Source organism: Euleptes europaea, chromosome 8 (genome assembly GCF_029931775.1).
Source record: "Euleptes europaea isolate rEulEur1 chromosome 8, rEulEur1.hap1, whole genome shotgun sequence".
NCBI lineage: Eukaryota > Metazoa > Chordata > Lepidosauria > Squamata > Sphaerodactylidae > Euleptes > Euleptes europaea.
In genome coordinates, this window is record NC_079319.1 from 93,550,320 (window position 1) to 93,567,163 (window position 16,844).

Here is a 16,844-nt window from a genome sequence, read left to right on the forward strand (position 1 = left end):
GGTTGCCTACCATCAAATCCATTTTTCACTCTGTGTGTTAACTTGTTCCCTATGGATACTGCGTACTTCTCGCTGGGTGTAGCAAATGAGTTGAAAATAAGAGAGAAAATGTTATGATCCAGCCAGATAACTGCTCTAATGAATAATTTTTAAGATGCTTCAAACTAGTCTCTTGTTACAATTGCTTTGTGTTTAATGGTTTTCTGTGCCTCATTATCAAAGAAGATTTTTCGGTTGGTGCTGCTCTTTATGGAGGCCAGCAAAGCTGTGCTGAACCGTTTATAGTAGAAAAGGGTTCTCAGAGCTTCTAAAAAAAGTCTTTGTTTTTCTAAGAGGCAGAGAAAAGGTTTCTGCTCTCAGCAAGCAGCTGAGATGTCTTCGGAGTCTCAGTTTGAAAGCTGTTCCATCCACTTGACCTCTAACTGAGGGTCAAACTACAAATTACAATGTACACAAGTCCATCATGGGGGCTAACAGTCTGTTTCTTAAAAATTGAAAAGACAATCAAATATATCGGACTGAGATTGCTACCATACACCCCATTATTCCAACATACAATAATTGCTGCTATATATAGAATTATACTTGCATGTTCAACTAAATATCTACATCCTCCAACCCCCTTGGCACTCTTAAATGGAGTTCCCACTGGGAGTGTGCAGCTACAATATGGCTGAGAGTCCCTTTGGTGGACCTGTATATGTTGCAACATAGTTTGGCCCAAAGTTGCCAAACTTTTCTTAGAAATATATGATCTTGATCCTACAGTCATGCATAGCACTAGTGGCTTGTATAGTATCTCTGTGGTGCCAGCTGATGCTAACCAATTTCAGCATGTGATGGCCAGTTTTAACATGAACACTCATTACTGCAGCATCATGTGTGAACAAGAGCTGACTTTCTTGTTGCATGGAATAAAGTGGCTGTAATGTGACTGCCCCACCTTTTAAAAAATCCCTGAAGGTAGCAAGCCAGTAGCTCAAAGAAAACCACCTTGTTCTATAAACAGAAATGCTGTTCCACGAGAAGATGGGTGCCAGTCTTCACAATATGATATGCAAAGTCTCAGGGATGAATGGAATAAGGAGCTAGATCACCCTGTTTTTCCAAAGCAATGGGATATGGCCTTAAAGCTTATACCCGCTCTCTCCGTGGTTCTTGTTGCTGACTGCCATCAAGCAATCCTAATTTTAATAGCTGTTTTGCAGTGTATTTCATTGTTAATGTTTAGAAGTGTTTCCCATTAGAAGACTGTAGTCAGTTGCTGGCCCAGTCTGCCCAGGGAAAGCACAGTAAGGAGAGAAAAAAAAGATGAAGAATAATGTAGACCAGGGGATACAAGGACAGAAGGATAACACTTCGTGTTAAGAATCCTGGTTTGGGTTTTCTGCTTTCCTACACTAAGTTACAAAACACTGGCTAATTGCAGTTTTCTGTTCTCAAGTGATGTTTACAGCACCCCATATTAAGATCAATGATTCTACCTTAGTAAATATTAGAAAACATCTCCTGGGTTCTGAGCATCTAATCTCTATGAATATTAGTAGGTAACCTGACATCAGGGAATCTTTTTTATCACTGTGCCAATCTTAGAAGAGAACCTAGGCATGAAACGTCACAGTCTAGATGACAAGATTCTCAAGCCAACATATCTTTAGCCCATTTTATACGATGCCGAATAACTGCAGCTTTAACATGCAAAAAAGCCAAGATTGCCTTCAATGTAAGAAATTTCATTAGAAACAACGCATCACATTTTTAAGCAGCTAAACACACGCTAGTCACAAAGGGAAAGTTGGAAAGAAATTATTGCATAATTTGAAAGAAAGAATTTCTCTCTGCTTAGGCTCCGCAAAGCTGGAGGCTTCATCCTTATTTAGCTTGTGATTCACTTGCGTTTGCTGTCTGAGATGATGGAAATCTTCCCATTTCCCTGCAGTAACGACAATTGCCTTTTTCCTTTCCTGCCTTTAGTTTAATTAAAACCCTTTTATTTCAGCTCAGAGCCACTTTTGAGCATCTGACATATATTCGAAAAAGGCAGGGAGGGAAGTGAGATTTGAATAAACAGTTTGCCCCTTCATTGAGTAAAACAATAAAGAATATATGCAAAGTTGACTTTCGTTCTTAGAACTCAATGCTATCTTCCCACACAGGACCAAATAATGTTTCATGGGCCTGGCTTGGCATTAGCATTCATCTTTTATACTGGCTGTATTATGTTTCTTATGCTCATAAAAACAGAAAAGCCTCAGCAGTCAAATCTTTAAAAGCTTGGTAAGAATACAAGCCCCATGGCACAGAGTGGTAAGATGCAGTACTGCAGTCCAAGCTCTGCTCACGACCTGTGTTCAATCCCAACGGAAGTGGGTTTCAGGTAACCAGCTCAAGGTTGACTCAGCCTTCCATCCTTCCGAGGTCGGTCAAATGAGTACCCAGCTTGCTGGGGGTAAAGGGAAGATGACTGGGGAAGGCACTGGCAAACCACCCCACAAAAACAAAGTCTGCTTAGTAAACGTCAGGATGTGACATCACCCCATGGGTCAGGAATGACCCAGTGCTTTGCACAGGGGACTTTTACCTCTAAGAATACTTTGGTTTTGGAGTCTGGAGGGTCTTGGAATCTGACACAAAAGAGTTCGGATGCCAGCCTCCAAGCAGGACCTGGGGATCCTTCAGAATTACAGCTCATCTCCAGACTACAGAGATCAGTTCCCCTGGAGAAAAGATCTGTGTTCTACCCAGGCTCCATCCCCAAATCTCCAGGAGTTTCTCAACCTGAATCTGGCAACCTTCTTTGGAGGTTTTTAAGCAGAGGATAGATGGCCATCTGTCAGCAATGCTGATTCTGTGAACTTAGGCAGATCATGAGAGGGAGGGCAGGAAGGGTTGGGTCAGTGTTTGGCTTTCGTAGTTCTTTCTTGCACACCCAGGGTAATGTGTGTTTCCCATTCGAGGTATGGCAGTTAGGGTTGGGAGTGGGGTAGGGTTGCCAGGTCCCCCTGGCCACCAGCAGGTGATGAGGGGGTAAGGTTGGAATAATAGAATCATAGAGTTGGAAGGGACCACCAGGGTCATCTAGTCCAACTGCTGCACAATGCAGGAAATTTGCATCTACTTCCTCCCACACCCCCAGTGACCCCTATTCAATGCCCAGAAGAGGGAGGCAAACCCCTCCAGGATCCCTGGCCAATGGCCTGGGGGAAAATTGTTTCCTGACCCCCAAGGACAATTAGCTTCTACTCGGGGCGACCTTCAGTTTCAGAGCAGGTTTTCTGGGTAGTGGTGGTGATATCGGAGCCAGCCAATGTCTCGACCACAGGGGCTGTCTGAAGGAAGGTGCTCATCTGCGCGGCTGAGAAGTGTCCTTCTGAAGCCTGGTGGAAGCAGCAGTCAAAGCTGGCACTTTTTTTAGTTGGAGGGTATATCCCTCCTGATGGGACTGGGTGAGCCCCATTTTACAAAACCCTTATGCTTGATCCAGATTAACCCACTGAACGATGATGGACGGATGGCTGTGTGGTTGGATGTTTGTCAGACCAAGTCTTCTGTTGGGTGATATACCTAGAAAGATGGTCAGACCAATTTGGCTCTACTTACACTACCCCTACCTTAAAAGGGCCCCAATTATGGGGTCCTAACAAAAACAGTCAAAAAAAGAAAGAAAAAGGGGAGAAAGCACAGAGCCGTGCCTCTGAGCAAAGGTAAATAGCCAAACCCGAAAAAGCTGAATAAGTATCGGCTTTTTTGGGAATACCTATTTGACTTTGGGCAGACCCCCAGGTTTTTGCATTCAGTAAACCTGAAGCCCAAAAATTACTGACATGGCTAATTTCGGGTTTATTTTCAGTTTGGGTTTATCGATATGCACAACCCTAATCTCTAGTATGCAGTTATCAACTATGTGAACTTCCACTGTCTAACCTAGCTATGCTTTCCATATTGGCTCTGCAACCACACTTACATTAAAGAAAATTACTGAATTCACCCAAATATTAATTAAAAGCAGGGGAAGAAACAGTTCAAAGCACTCTTCAACCTAAAGACCCCAAGATCATCACCTAATGAGTAATGAGTGCATTTAATGAGCATTCACCAAGTGCTGCTATTTATGAATAAACATAAGGATTCTGGCTATGATTATAGATTTGTTTTCTTCTCTGGACTTTTTCACCTCTGCACATAATGGAGGTCAGAGAACTTGCAAGCCTTTGGGCTTCTTCAGAACTGAGTGTAATTTTTTTAAGATTCTGAGGTAGAGATACTTTTGTTCATTTTTGCTGTTTTACTTAATTGGCTACATTTTACCTCAGAATTTTCCTCTTCTGGCACTTTTTTGTGAGCACGGGAGGTGCTTAAATCAGTTTGGAATGCAAAGGGTAATGGGAGGTTGATCAAATAATCTTCAGTCTCAAAATGGATGACTCAATTCAAAATGAATGCTTGGTTACTTCTTCTGCATGTTGTCCAAACTTCCTGCAAGTCCTACCCTTGTAGGGTTGCCAGGTATCCCTGACAACTGGCGGCGGGGGGGAGGAAGTGGAAGGGAAACTTATCACATATTGGTTCTTGTAGGTTATCTGGGCTGTGTAACCGTGGTCTTGGTATTTTCTTTCCTGACATTTCATCTATCAATGTTTTGAACTGTTATCTAGAATCTGTAAACAAGTATCTGAGGGAGAACAAGCTGATGCTGAAGACAGACAAGATGGAGCTGATGCCGCTTTGCGAAGAATATGTGATAAATATTGTTGAAGGCTTTCACGGTCAGAGTTCATTGGTTCTTGTAGGTTATCCGGGCTGTGTAACCGTGGTCTTGGTATTTTCTTTCCTGACATTCCGCCAGCAGCTGTGGCAGGCATCTTCAGAGGAGTAACACTGAAGGACAGTGTCTCTCTAACCTAGCTGTCTCTCTAACCTAGCTGTCTCTCTAACCTCTGAAGATGCCTGCCACAGCTGCTGGCGAAACGTCAGGAAAGAAAATACCAAGACCACGGTTACACAGCCCAGATAACCTACAAGAACCAATGAACTCTGACCGTGAAAGCCTTCAACAATATTTATCACATATTCTTCGCAAAGCAGCATCATCTTGTCTGTCTTCAGCATCAGCTTGTTCGCCCTCAGATACTTGTTTACAGATTCTAGATATCAGTTCAAAACATCGATAGGTGATTATGTAGACTGTGAAGATAAAATGGAGAGGAAGAGGGAAGTGTGCATGTTGTCCTGAGCTGCTCAAAGAAAGGATGGGATAAAATATAGTAAACAATATGTCAGAAGATTGAATCACCATTGCTTGGGCATAAAAGGGAGTCCAACCAATCCTTTTTATAAGCCGTCCCTCCTGTCTCTTTAGGGGAAGGATGATGGCTCAGTGTTAGAAGATATGATTTGGAGGCAGGTGATCCCAGGTTCAGTCTTGTGAGTTCAAACTTTAGGCATTTTAGGAAGCAGATGTTGGGGAAAATCTGTATAGAGTATAGAGCAGGTTCATATGCTCAGATGTTCATCAGAACAATTTCTACTATTTTTGTTGTTTAAGTTCTTATAAGGCAAACATACAGTCTACATTGCAACAATTTCATTTGGTAACTTCAGAGAACAAGGACGAATTCTAGGGTCAGGAAATCTGTATTAATGTCTGTCTTTGAAAAAAATAGTTGGCCAGATCTCTGCTTCTGGTGTACTATACTTTTCCCTAGATTAACAAATACAATTCTACTTGTTAGGTGTGTGTGTGTTTGTTTTTTGTTTTGTTTTTTAAATCACTTCTATTGCCTTTGGTTAGAAGTAATCTAACCCATTTGGACACATCGATTTTCTCCTTTCTTGATTAAGGAGGATAATTATTGCCTTTTCTCACCTAATGAATGTAAGATTAGCTCCATCATGGGGATTCCAGTACCCCAGGGGATGTTTGAATTGGCCAGATTTAACCTGCATCTTTAACCTCCCTGAGCATGTGCAAAAACAAAGCTCTCTTCAAACTGGAAGTGATTTTCGGGGCCATTTGAATTGTGGCTTTGAGGGGTTTAGGAAGTGACTAGTCTTTTTTAATTATGTTCTTTTACCACTAGTAAGTTTTGTAGCAGGAGCTCTAAATAGTGGGGGTGGGGGAGGGAAGGTTGTACATACATTTTCTTTCAACACAGCTTTGTACTTTTGCTTTGTTCTGTACTATGAAGCTGGTGAAAAATTTCCAGGAATCCTGTCATCCAAATAAGCTCTTTTCTAGAATGACACATCAGAGACTTTGTAGTTTCAGCTATCTAATAAGAAGAGTCAACTATTTTCTGGGCCTCTCTCTTAAATGACAGCACGACCTCTACACGTTTATAGGTAATAAAGGCTGCCTTGATTTATGTAGTTAAAGCAACACTGCTGAAGAGCCTTAGACCACTGATTTTTATAGGATTCAAAAGGCAATTAAAGGTCATAATTAAAATGCATATTGAGGGTCAGTCATACCCTGCTCTGACACTCTCCCTAATTATTTATCAGTCAACTGTGGACAATTTTTCCAGCATCATCGTCATCCTCATTTATTATATATACCTCCCAATCAATCCAATTTTATGGTTTTATAAACATACAAATCCAGCCTCCTCAGGAGGAAAAAAATATCCTCAGTAGATTTCCATTAACAATCTGCAAAAGTTGCTCTCTAGACTCCATATTGTAGCTTCTCAGTTAATAGCAAGATGGAGGTTTTCGTACCAGTCCATTAAACTTCATTGTTTCTGTAAGAAGGCACTGTAGAAATATTCTATTATATTAAAACAGGGTGAAGCCAGTAATATTTTCTTGGTAAAAGTAACCCCAAGATATTCAACATTTTTGTACTCTTGTACCAGAAACAATTACCAGTATAGCAAGGTCTTTTGGGCTATGTTCATACAGATTTAGTTTAATATGCAATTTTTAAAAAAGTGACAGTGCCCATATGTAAGGTTGTGCCAATTTCCACTAATTCCCCCCTCAGGACTTGAGAGACTCCCCTCCACCCAAAAGTGTTGAAGCGGGTTGTGCTGTTCGGATGACAGGCTCTTAGAAAGTATCATTTACTGAGAAGTGAAGTTATCTTATTCAGCCAGTCATCGAGTAAGCAGGACTCAACAACTTTACCTACTTTTAAAAAGCAAGTCTTTTTAGTGATATACTTCTAGTAAAATATGTGTAAATGCAGATTATCAAGTCTTTAACACTTCTATAAAAACTCTTGTCAAAGTACAATGTATGTATTTACAATGTATGAAGTAAAAGCAAGCAAGTCTTGCATACTATTCAGTTTCAAAATCCAACTTCTAAAATATAACAGTCAAATTATTCTGATTCAGTTTAAAGTATCTAATTCATAAAGTCTAGAGTAATGTATTTAAGACATACATACCAGTCAGCCTTTTCTTGAGAGCCTTTGGAAGGTTCTGATTCTCTGGGCTTACTGTGGCTGTAGTTATACTGTTTCAGACTCATTAAGAGTGTTGATTTTACCATCAGGAGGGATATCTTCCTCCCCACTTTCAGATAACATGAGCAGTGCAATAATGTCTTAGTTGCAGCTGTTCAGGTTATTAGCTTCTCCCCATGACCAAATATGGGCTTCCTTTCCTTTCAGTCTATTTTGCTTAAAGTATAAACAATCATCTCTGAGCTCCATGATCACTCCATATACTCCATTTTCATACCATTCTCATCTTCAGTACAATACACATTAAATGAGACTATTTAGAAATCTACAATACAATATATAACTATATAAATCATAAAACACAATTATTGCTCACATTGTAACATGTAACCATCTGGTCAGTAGGAAACATAGCCTTCAGCAAGGTTACAGAAAGCAAGAAGCTTACTGCACTTATAGCCTTGAGGTCTTTGAGTAGACCTTCTCAAGGTTTGAGGATAGCAGGACTTTTCTGCTCTTGAGATATGAGCAGCTGGCAGCTGAATCAGGAAGGGTAATTTCAGATACACCTTTCTGGCAGATAGTGAAGAATGACTCTGTTCTTCTCCCTTCAAGGACAAGACCAGGGTAAGTTAGTTAGCTCTTGAAAGAATTCAGACCTTGAGAGAATTCAGTCAGCCTGTTCTAAGGACATTTGCATTTTGCAAACTGTTGCCAGGCTCTTCATTAAACAAACCTCTGCGGTTTGTGGTTCAGTTTGTATGTTGTGTTCAAGCTCTACATGGAATTAATTCTGCACATGTACACAAAATACCATAATTATGTCAGAGACCCTGACAGTGTCAATATTCAGTATTGGTGAGTGCTGTCACAAAAAAAGCTCTGTTTATACTGCACATTTCTCCCCGGTGAGGACCCGAAAAGTAGATTTGCTGTGCAATCACCAGGTCATTACTGACCCATGGGGTGATGTCACATCACAACTTTAATAGGCAGATTTTGTTTACAGGGTGGTTTGCCATTGCCTTCAGCAGTAAGGGGCTGTGGCTCAGTGGTAGAGCATCTGCTTGGCAGGCAGAAGGTCCCAGGTTCAATTCCCGGCATCTCCAGTTAAAGGGACCAGGCAAGTAGGTGATGTGAAAGACCTCAGCCTGAGACCCTGGACAGCCGCTGCTGGTCTGAGTAGACAATACTGACTTTGATGGACCAAGGGTCTGATTCAGTATAAGGCAGCTTCATGTATTCATGTAATCAACACTTTATCCCCAGCAAGCTGGATACTCATTTTACTGACCTCCGAAGGATGGAAGGCTGAGTCAACCTTGAGCAGGCTACCTGAAACCTACTTCTGTCGGGATCAAACTCAGGTCGTGAGTAGAGCTTTGAATGCAGTATTGTAGTTTACCAATCTGGATCATGAGGTTCTTTTTATGACCCAAAGAGGTTTGCAAAATCATTCTCCTCTCTTCTACTTTATCCTGACCACAACCCTGTGAGTTAGGTTAGGCTGAGAGAGAGTGACTGGTGCAGAGTCATCCAGCAAACCTCCATGGCAATGTGGGGATTTGACCCAGGGTCTCCCAGATCCTAATTCAACATTCTAACCGCTACATCACACTGGCATAGCTACAGTTTTATTCCTACTGAAGTCCAGGTTCTCAGCTCTCTTTTGATAAAATGAAGTCCATGAGCAGTGAGTTTCTATCACCCATTTCTGTTCCGTTTGCTAATATATTGCATATATTGCATACATTTCATCCCATGTGATGACTACTGTTTTTTATCACATTGGGTACAGTGTTTGGTGTCCTTCAAACCCAGATCCCATGAAGGAGCCATTTCTTTTTATGATATAGTCCCTTGTGGCTAATGGTACATAAACACTTTGGCAAGGCTAGCTGTATGAACCTTTCCAATGGAATCAACATTATTTCCATGGTGGAAACTCTGGTGGAAGCTGTGTAAAAGACCCTGAGGAATTTTATTTTTGTGAGAGGAGGTCTCTTAGCAGAATCTTCCTCATGCTGCCAAACTACAACTCTGTGAATTATTTTGGGGGAATTAAGATGGTTAATTTCTCGCCACTTTTGGTAAATCTGTTTGAGGTGGATAACAACAGGGGAGAAATCTAAACAATAAAAGATGCTTATTTTTAATGCAGTAGATTTAACCAAATGCATAAATGTTAAAGCCAGCAGATGATTAATAACATCACCAGCAAAGAACAATCATAGACTTAAAATGCATAAAAAGCAGTCAATAAAAGTATCCCGTAAAAGCATCACCAGGCAAGAAAACAGATAGGGATTCCAGCCTCCAGGTGGGACCTGGGAATCCCCTGGAATTACCCTTTTCCTTCATTTTATCCCTTAGAAGCTCCTTGATCAATTGATCTTGAGCAGCATATATCTAGTGTTGGAGGGATATAAGGATTGAAACAAATCTTGCCACTGACAATGTAGCCTTGGGGTCCCTATCGCTTAGTAAAAAAAGCATTATGTCAGGCACAGAGGCATTGGACCTGTATATCAAAAGGGGGGAAATATAGTGCGATCGAAGCCCCTCGTAAAAGCGGCATTCCAAAAGGGCATGGGCTAATGTGTCAATAGAGCCAGAAGAGCAAGGGCAGATCCTGTCTGAGCATGGTATATTCAGAATTCTGCCCTGCATTACCATAGAAGGATTAGCATTCAATCTAGCCAAGCAAAAAGCTCTACAGAGACGAGGAGTTGTCAGATAATATGTATAGGCAGACAGACCATGTGGAGGGGGTATTCCGAAGAACTGGGATGAACAGACGCGACGAGCACGAAAAGTAGTGCTGTTATAATCGAGCTCTTTAATGCGCTTTTTAATTTTGGTAAAAGCTTCAGTTTTCCCATGATCTAATAACATATCCTGTGAGAAGCCCAACAACGACAGTTTCTCATCTAAGATTTTTTGCCATGAGTATTTAAAAGGGTCATGCTTCAGAGAAGGTAGGAACCCCTCAGTGCTAAAGCACAGTTTAAAGTGTAGTTTAAAGGCGGCCAACCATGCCCTAGCTTCAAGTGACATTTGGCCAAACTCAGAACGAAGAGTAACGCCAGCAACACATCGAGGGGCATTTAGGAGTTTTCGTAAGAACTGAAGCAGTGGACGATCTATAGATTCATTGATGACTGTTATCCAGGTGGCAACACCAAAGAGGATAATTGGGGTAATTTTCAGGTTAAAAACCTGAATAGCCCCTGGAATATATTTGCCACCTTTGGTGTGAAAAAAGTTGACAATAGCACCAACCCCAGGTTTAATTTTGTTGGACACTGCTTTTTGATGGGCATTCCAATTTAGGTTATGGGAAAACAGGATGCCAAGGTAAACAAACTCCTTGACTTGGTCAACCTCAAAGCCATCTAATACCCAGCGAAAAAGAGGCATTTTTCTCCTCTTAGTGAAGATCATAATCTTAGATTCATGATGGTTTATTTTAAGACCTTCCCTAGAGCAGTACTCAGAAAAAGTTTACAAAGACCTTTTCAAACCAATTCTTGTGCGGGACAGGAGAACTGCATCGTCAGCATAGAGTAGAATTGGAGTGGGATGACTTGCAAGCTGCCTGGAATTACAGCTCGATGTCCATACTAGAGAGATCAGTTTCCCTGGAGAAAATGGATGCTTTGGAGGAAGGACTCTGTGGCATTGTACCCCAATGAGTTCCCTGTTCTCCCCAGGCCCCATCCCCAAATTTTCAGGATTTACCAACCTGGATCTGGCAACCCAAACAACAGGTCAGGATTAAAACACAAGAAAAAACAAAAATAAATAAATAAATAGAATAAAAATAAAAATTCATTTAAAAGTCTGATGAATAAAAATGGCATCTTCTGCAGGTAGAGGTGCGGAGAGCAGGGTTACACATGAAACAGGGAGTCTACAAATGAGATATGTGGATTTCTCCTCTCCTGGAGGAATGAGTTCCTATTAGGGAGGCCAGGCCTCCTGCTCTAGAGGCAGTACTCCCAGCATACATGCTCAGTGCCTACTGATGTCTCAAGGTGCCATTGACAAGAAGTAATTGGCCCAGGACTTGGGAATGACTGCTCTCGCATGGTCAGAAATTGCTATTCCTGTGTTATGGACGGATCACAGATCAGTCGAACAAAGGCAGCTAATAGCAAGTAGTTTATTCAGGATACATGACTGCAGTTCATAGAGAGAAAGCACAAGGTGCTGTCTCTGAAGTCTGTGATGCAGCACAGCTCAATTTATAGTCCCAACGCAGCATGTTCCCTCTCTCCCTCTTTGGCCAATGACAGGCCACGCGAAGAGGTTACATTCTACCTATCACGACGCTTGTTCAGTTTTTCTGCCTGGATACAGGATGGCTCCATTTCACTTACATGTAAACTTCACAACTTAAAATGGCGTTGTCTCATTAAACTTATGTAACATAACATGGTGGCGTTTTTACAGCCAATACACATAACTTTCTATGTAATTTCAAAATGTAATTTCTTCCATATCAATCCCCCATTTCTCTTATTTATACCAGTTTTGAAATTACACTTTACTTCCTTTCACACAAATCTAACCATATTATCCAATTTTCAGCAAACAACTAATACTGCTGAGTGTCTACACTCCTTTCCCATGGTTTCTTACCCCTCTTTTCATTTTCAGAGGAATTAGTGGTATCTCTGAGTAAGGGGTTGTAGGGATTGATACACTTAACACACCACTGGTTATGCCAGAAGATAGGGCTATTTTCACTTCCCAGAAGATGTTCCTCTGAGACTGTCAGAGACCCTTGATAATGTCTCCAAATTCGAACTATTGGATCTAGCAATATTTTCTGAAAATAATGTTTAACTTTATTCATCTGATACTTGAAAGGATTCCCATAGATAAAAGCTACCTTTCCCCAAAAGCTATTTTCATCTATTTGATATTTCCAGATCTGCCCATGGTAAAAGTAACACAAGGGACCCTCCCACTTTAAGTCCCGTAGGGGTGTTGCAAAGGATCTTCGAACTGGGCTGCAAACTTTTGATATCTTTCCCTCCTATCCCAGGCAGGGTCATCATCTTGATTATAATTCTGCAGCTGTAAAGCAAACATAGAGTCCTTATTACCGACACAGGGTAAGTTTTATCGTTGTCAAGGCTTCCTTCAGCTCTCCAGAGTCTCTGGTCCAGTTCCAATGGAGCTGGGACCACCTTGACCCTTGTATGGTGAGTCCAACCTCCTTCAGCTGTGAGGACAGCGGTTTCTGTGGTTAGGAGAACTTGGAACGGCCTGTCCCAATTTGGCTGGAGGGGTTCGACCTTCCACCTTTTCAGGAGTACCCAGTCGCCGGGTTGGATAGAGTGAACTGTCACTTCGAGTGGTGGAGTCTGGTGCAACAGACCTTTTTTTCTGCAGGTAAATAGAATAGAGAAAAGCGACAGCACATACCTTCTCAAAAAGACATCTTTTAGCTCATGTATGCCCTCTTGTGGCTTTTCAGGGGCAATGTCCCAAATAGAATAACCATATAACATTTCAAATGGTGACAATCCGATTCCTGTCCTGGGCTTGGTTCTAACACTAAACAAAGCTAAGGGAAGAACTTTTGTCCATGGGAGGTGGCTATCAATCATATGTTTCTTTAGTGTTCCTTTAAGGGTTTGATTCATTCTCTCCACCTGCCCTGAACTCTGTGGGTGCCATGGGGTGTGTAGTTTCCAAGAGATTCCCAACTCTTTCATCACCCCTTGGAGTACCTTCCCAGTAAAATGTGTTCCGTGATCTGAATTAAAACGTTCAATTAACCCGAACCTTGGTATCACATGTTCCAAAAGAATTTTCGTGACCATGGATGCAGTGGCTTGAGAGGCTGGAAAAGATTCCGGCCATCCGGTCAGTTGATCAACTAGGACTAGGCAATATTTTAACCTTCCCACCTGTGGGAGCTCTATAAAGTCTACTTGTAAACTTTGAAAAGGCCTTGTGGCAAGGGGGTGACCTCCAGTCGGGGTGTGGTTTCCCCCTCTCTTATTTACCTTCTGGCAAGTGACACAGTTTGAAGTGATTTGTCTTGCTATAGTCCATACTCCAGACCCTACATACTTGACTAGAAATGCTTCCTCCAATGCTTCAGCTCCCCAGTGACCTCCCTCATGCAGCAATTTAAACACTTCCCTCACCAGTCCTTTAGGCAGCCAGCATCTCCCATCAGGTAGAACTAGCTGGCCATCCTTTTCTACTGCCCCCTGCTGGGTTGCTTTTTCTAATTCTCTCTGTGTATATTTAAATGGGGGCTCAGGGTGTGCTGCCAAAGGGATCATGGCTGCAACCGTATTTCCAGCTTCTAAAGAACTGAGGGCGGCTTATTTAGCCTGTTCATCCGCCCTTCGATATAACATTCCAAATGGTAACAGTCCTATGTTCTTGATTCTAACAGTAAACAAAACGAAGGGAAGGCTTTGGTTCAGGGAAAATGGCTTTCCAGAGCCGTCTTTTTCAAGGAAATTTTTATAGTTTGAGTCATCCTCTTAACTTAGCTGGAACTTTGGGGGTGCCAAGGGGGTATGTGATTTCCAAATGACTCCTAAACCTTCCATCACACCTTAGAAAAACCTTTTTCAGTATTTTTCTTTTCTGGGATTCCAAATCTCGGAATAACCGCCTCCAACAAAGTTTTAATTATTAACAGTGGCTCGGGGAAACCTTGATTCAGATAACCAATATATCAGGCTAGGACTGCCTCTTCCACCCGAATAGGATGAGTACTGACCCTTATAAGGCCGGTGGGCAGCCTAGGCAGGCATAAGGGAGTCTCCTCAATCGAGGATCTGGGACGAGCTCCCAAAATTTGTAGGAAAAATCCTTTTACAGACATATATCCACCTTCACCCCTTTCTCCGTACCATGAATTCATTGTTCCTCTCCTGATACCTCTTCCCCTGAAACTGTCTGGATACCTTCCTTGCCCACTATCCCTCATTTGCCAATCTCTCTTATCTACTTTCTTAACTGTCTGAACCATCAAACCAACCTTCCTTTTCTCTTTCTCTTCATCCCTTCTGACCATCACTTTCTGGGCCTCTGTTACTAGTTCTGTAATTGATTTATTTTCCCACCCCTCTATCCTTTGCAACTTCCTTTTAATGTCTGGGTATGATTTAACCATAAATTGGAGTTTAAGGGTGGATTGATTCTCGGCTGCCTCTGGATCTAATCCAGTATAGCAGCGCATATTAACCTTTAGGCGTTCTAGAAACTCTGAGGGGGTTTCTTCCTTTTTCTGAGGGTTTTCAAAAGCTTTAGTAACATTGGTGATTTTGGGGACCAATTTCACAAATCCTTTAAAAAGTAGTTCCCTATAATCTTCTAAATGTTTCCTTCCTTCTGGGGTCTGAGAATCCCAATCGGCTGGCATTGCAAAGGGAACTTGGGCCTCTGCATCTGCTGGAGTACGAGCCACTCCTGCAGGCCCTCTTTCCCGCCAAATTTTCTGGGCCTGTTCTACTGCTCCGTTAACATCTTCATTGTTTGTTAGTTGCCGACAGATATGCAGCAATTCAGTTACAGTATATATCTGAGGGCCAAGGAGTCCATCGAGATCCTTGGTAAATTTCTCAGGGTCATCTTGTAATTTAGGTAATTGGGCCTTCATTCCCCGGATGTCAACTGATGTTAGAGGGACTTCCACATAACCAATAGTTCCCTGTCCCTGGGGAACCTGCCTTAGAGGAGCTAAGACTTCTGACCCTGATTGATGGGATTGGAGTCTTTTCTCTAATGATCGATTTTTTTTCTTAAGCCTCCTCCAAGCACTTGGGGATTCAGTCCCCCAGTACTTTTAACGCTGTTTTAAATCTTCTACTTCTTTTCTGAGTGTTTGGTAAGAGCTTTCACCCTGACCTCCTCCTACAGCCTCTGATGTTTTATCCTCCTCTCCATCACTATCCTCCTCCTCTTTCTCCTCGAGCACCTGTCTTCCTCTTGTTTCTCCCCTCTTAGGATCACCCTTTGATGGTGGTGGTGGAGTGGGGGCTCTGCTGTCATCTTCCCTCAGTAGATTTTGACCTCCTTCCCCTCCTTCAGTATAAGGAGGAGGTAAGTGGTCTAGGGGATCCCAGTGAGATTTCTCCCCAGTAGGGGCAGAGGGGGGATTGTTTCAGAGCCATGCATAGGCCCTTCTTTTTTGATTTTTTTATATCCACACAACTCTAGAGTAAAATGAGACTAAACTAAGGCATAGGCCCCTCCCTCCTTAGCTGCCTCACCACCTGTTTCCCTCAAAATTCTATCAACCTCCCGACATAAGGAATAATTATACGACCCTTCCTTGGGCCACCTCATGTCACCTGATAGACCTAACAGGGGCCAGTCCTGTGTACATAAGCGAACCGTTGTCTCCCATGACAAACCTTTGGTTCCTGGCTGGGTATCCCAAGCCTTCCCTAGTCCACCCACTGGACTTCCTTCGGGAATCGCTACCTGTCTGGCCACAGGCGGGGCATCCCCCTCGTGTCCCGTTTTCCTAGACGTCTTATTTCCCATTATTCCTATTCTCTTGTTATGAGTGTGCGTGTTCTAACTTGACAAAAATACTCACCAATGAGTCTAGAAGTCCCAATCCTCCCACCGAGGATGAAACTGATTGCTACTGCTGTTTCAATAGGGTTCTTGGATTCCCAGTCACGAAGGTGAAATGAGGGACCAGGATGATTGAAAAACAACCGGGGCGCCCCCCTGATCTCCAAGCCACGTTCCTTGACTAAGGCTCCAACAGAGGTTAGGACCTCTGATCCCAAAAGGGACAATATCCCACTTCTGACACCAAGTTTGTTATGGACGAATCACAGATCAGTCGAACAAAGGCAGCTAATAGCAAGTAGTTTATTCAGGATACATGACTGCAGTTCATGGAGAGAAAGCACAAGGTGCTGTCTCTGAAGTCTGTGACGCAGCACAGCTCAATTTATAGTCCCGACGCAGCATCTTCCCTCTCTCCCTCTTTGGCCAATGACAGGCCACGCGAAGAGGTTACATTCTACCTATCACGACACTTGTTCAGTTTTTCTGCCTGGATACAGGATGGCTCCATTTCACTTACATGTAAACTTCACAACTTAAAATGGCGATGTCTCATTCAACTTATCTAACATAACATGGTGGCGTTTTTACAGCCAATACACATAACTTTCTATGTAATTTCAAAATGTCATTTCTTCCATATCACCTGTGTGGTCATTTGGAAAGGTTGTTGTGAAGAATGCAAGAATCCAGGAAGTTAGTCTGGTTTAGGAGCCAGTTGATTGACAGCTAAAGAATTCTGGGAGTGGCCAATGAAACGGTAACATTCAGAACTCAGGGAAAGAGAGAAAGAGTCAGTGCAGCAATGGAGTTCAGTATGGACAGAGACTTGGGGGCTGTCTGAGGTGGATTTGTTCTCAGGAATAAA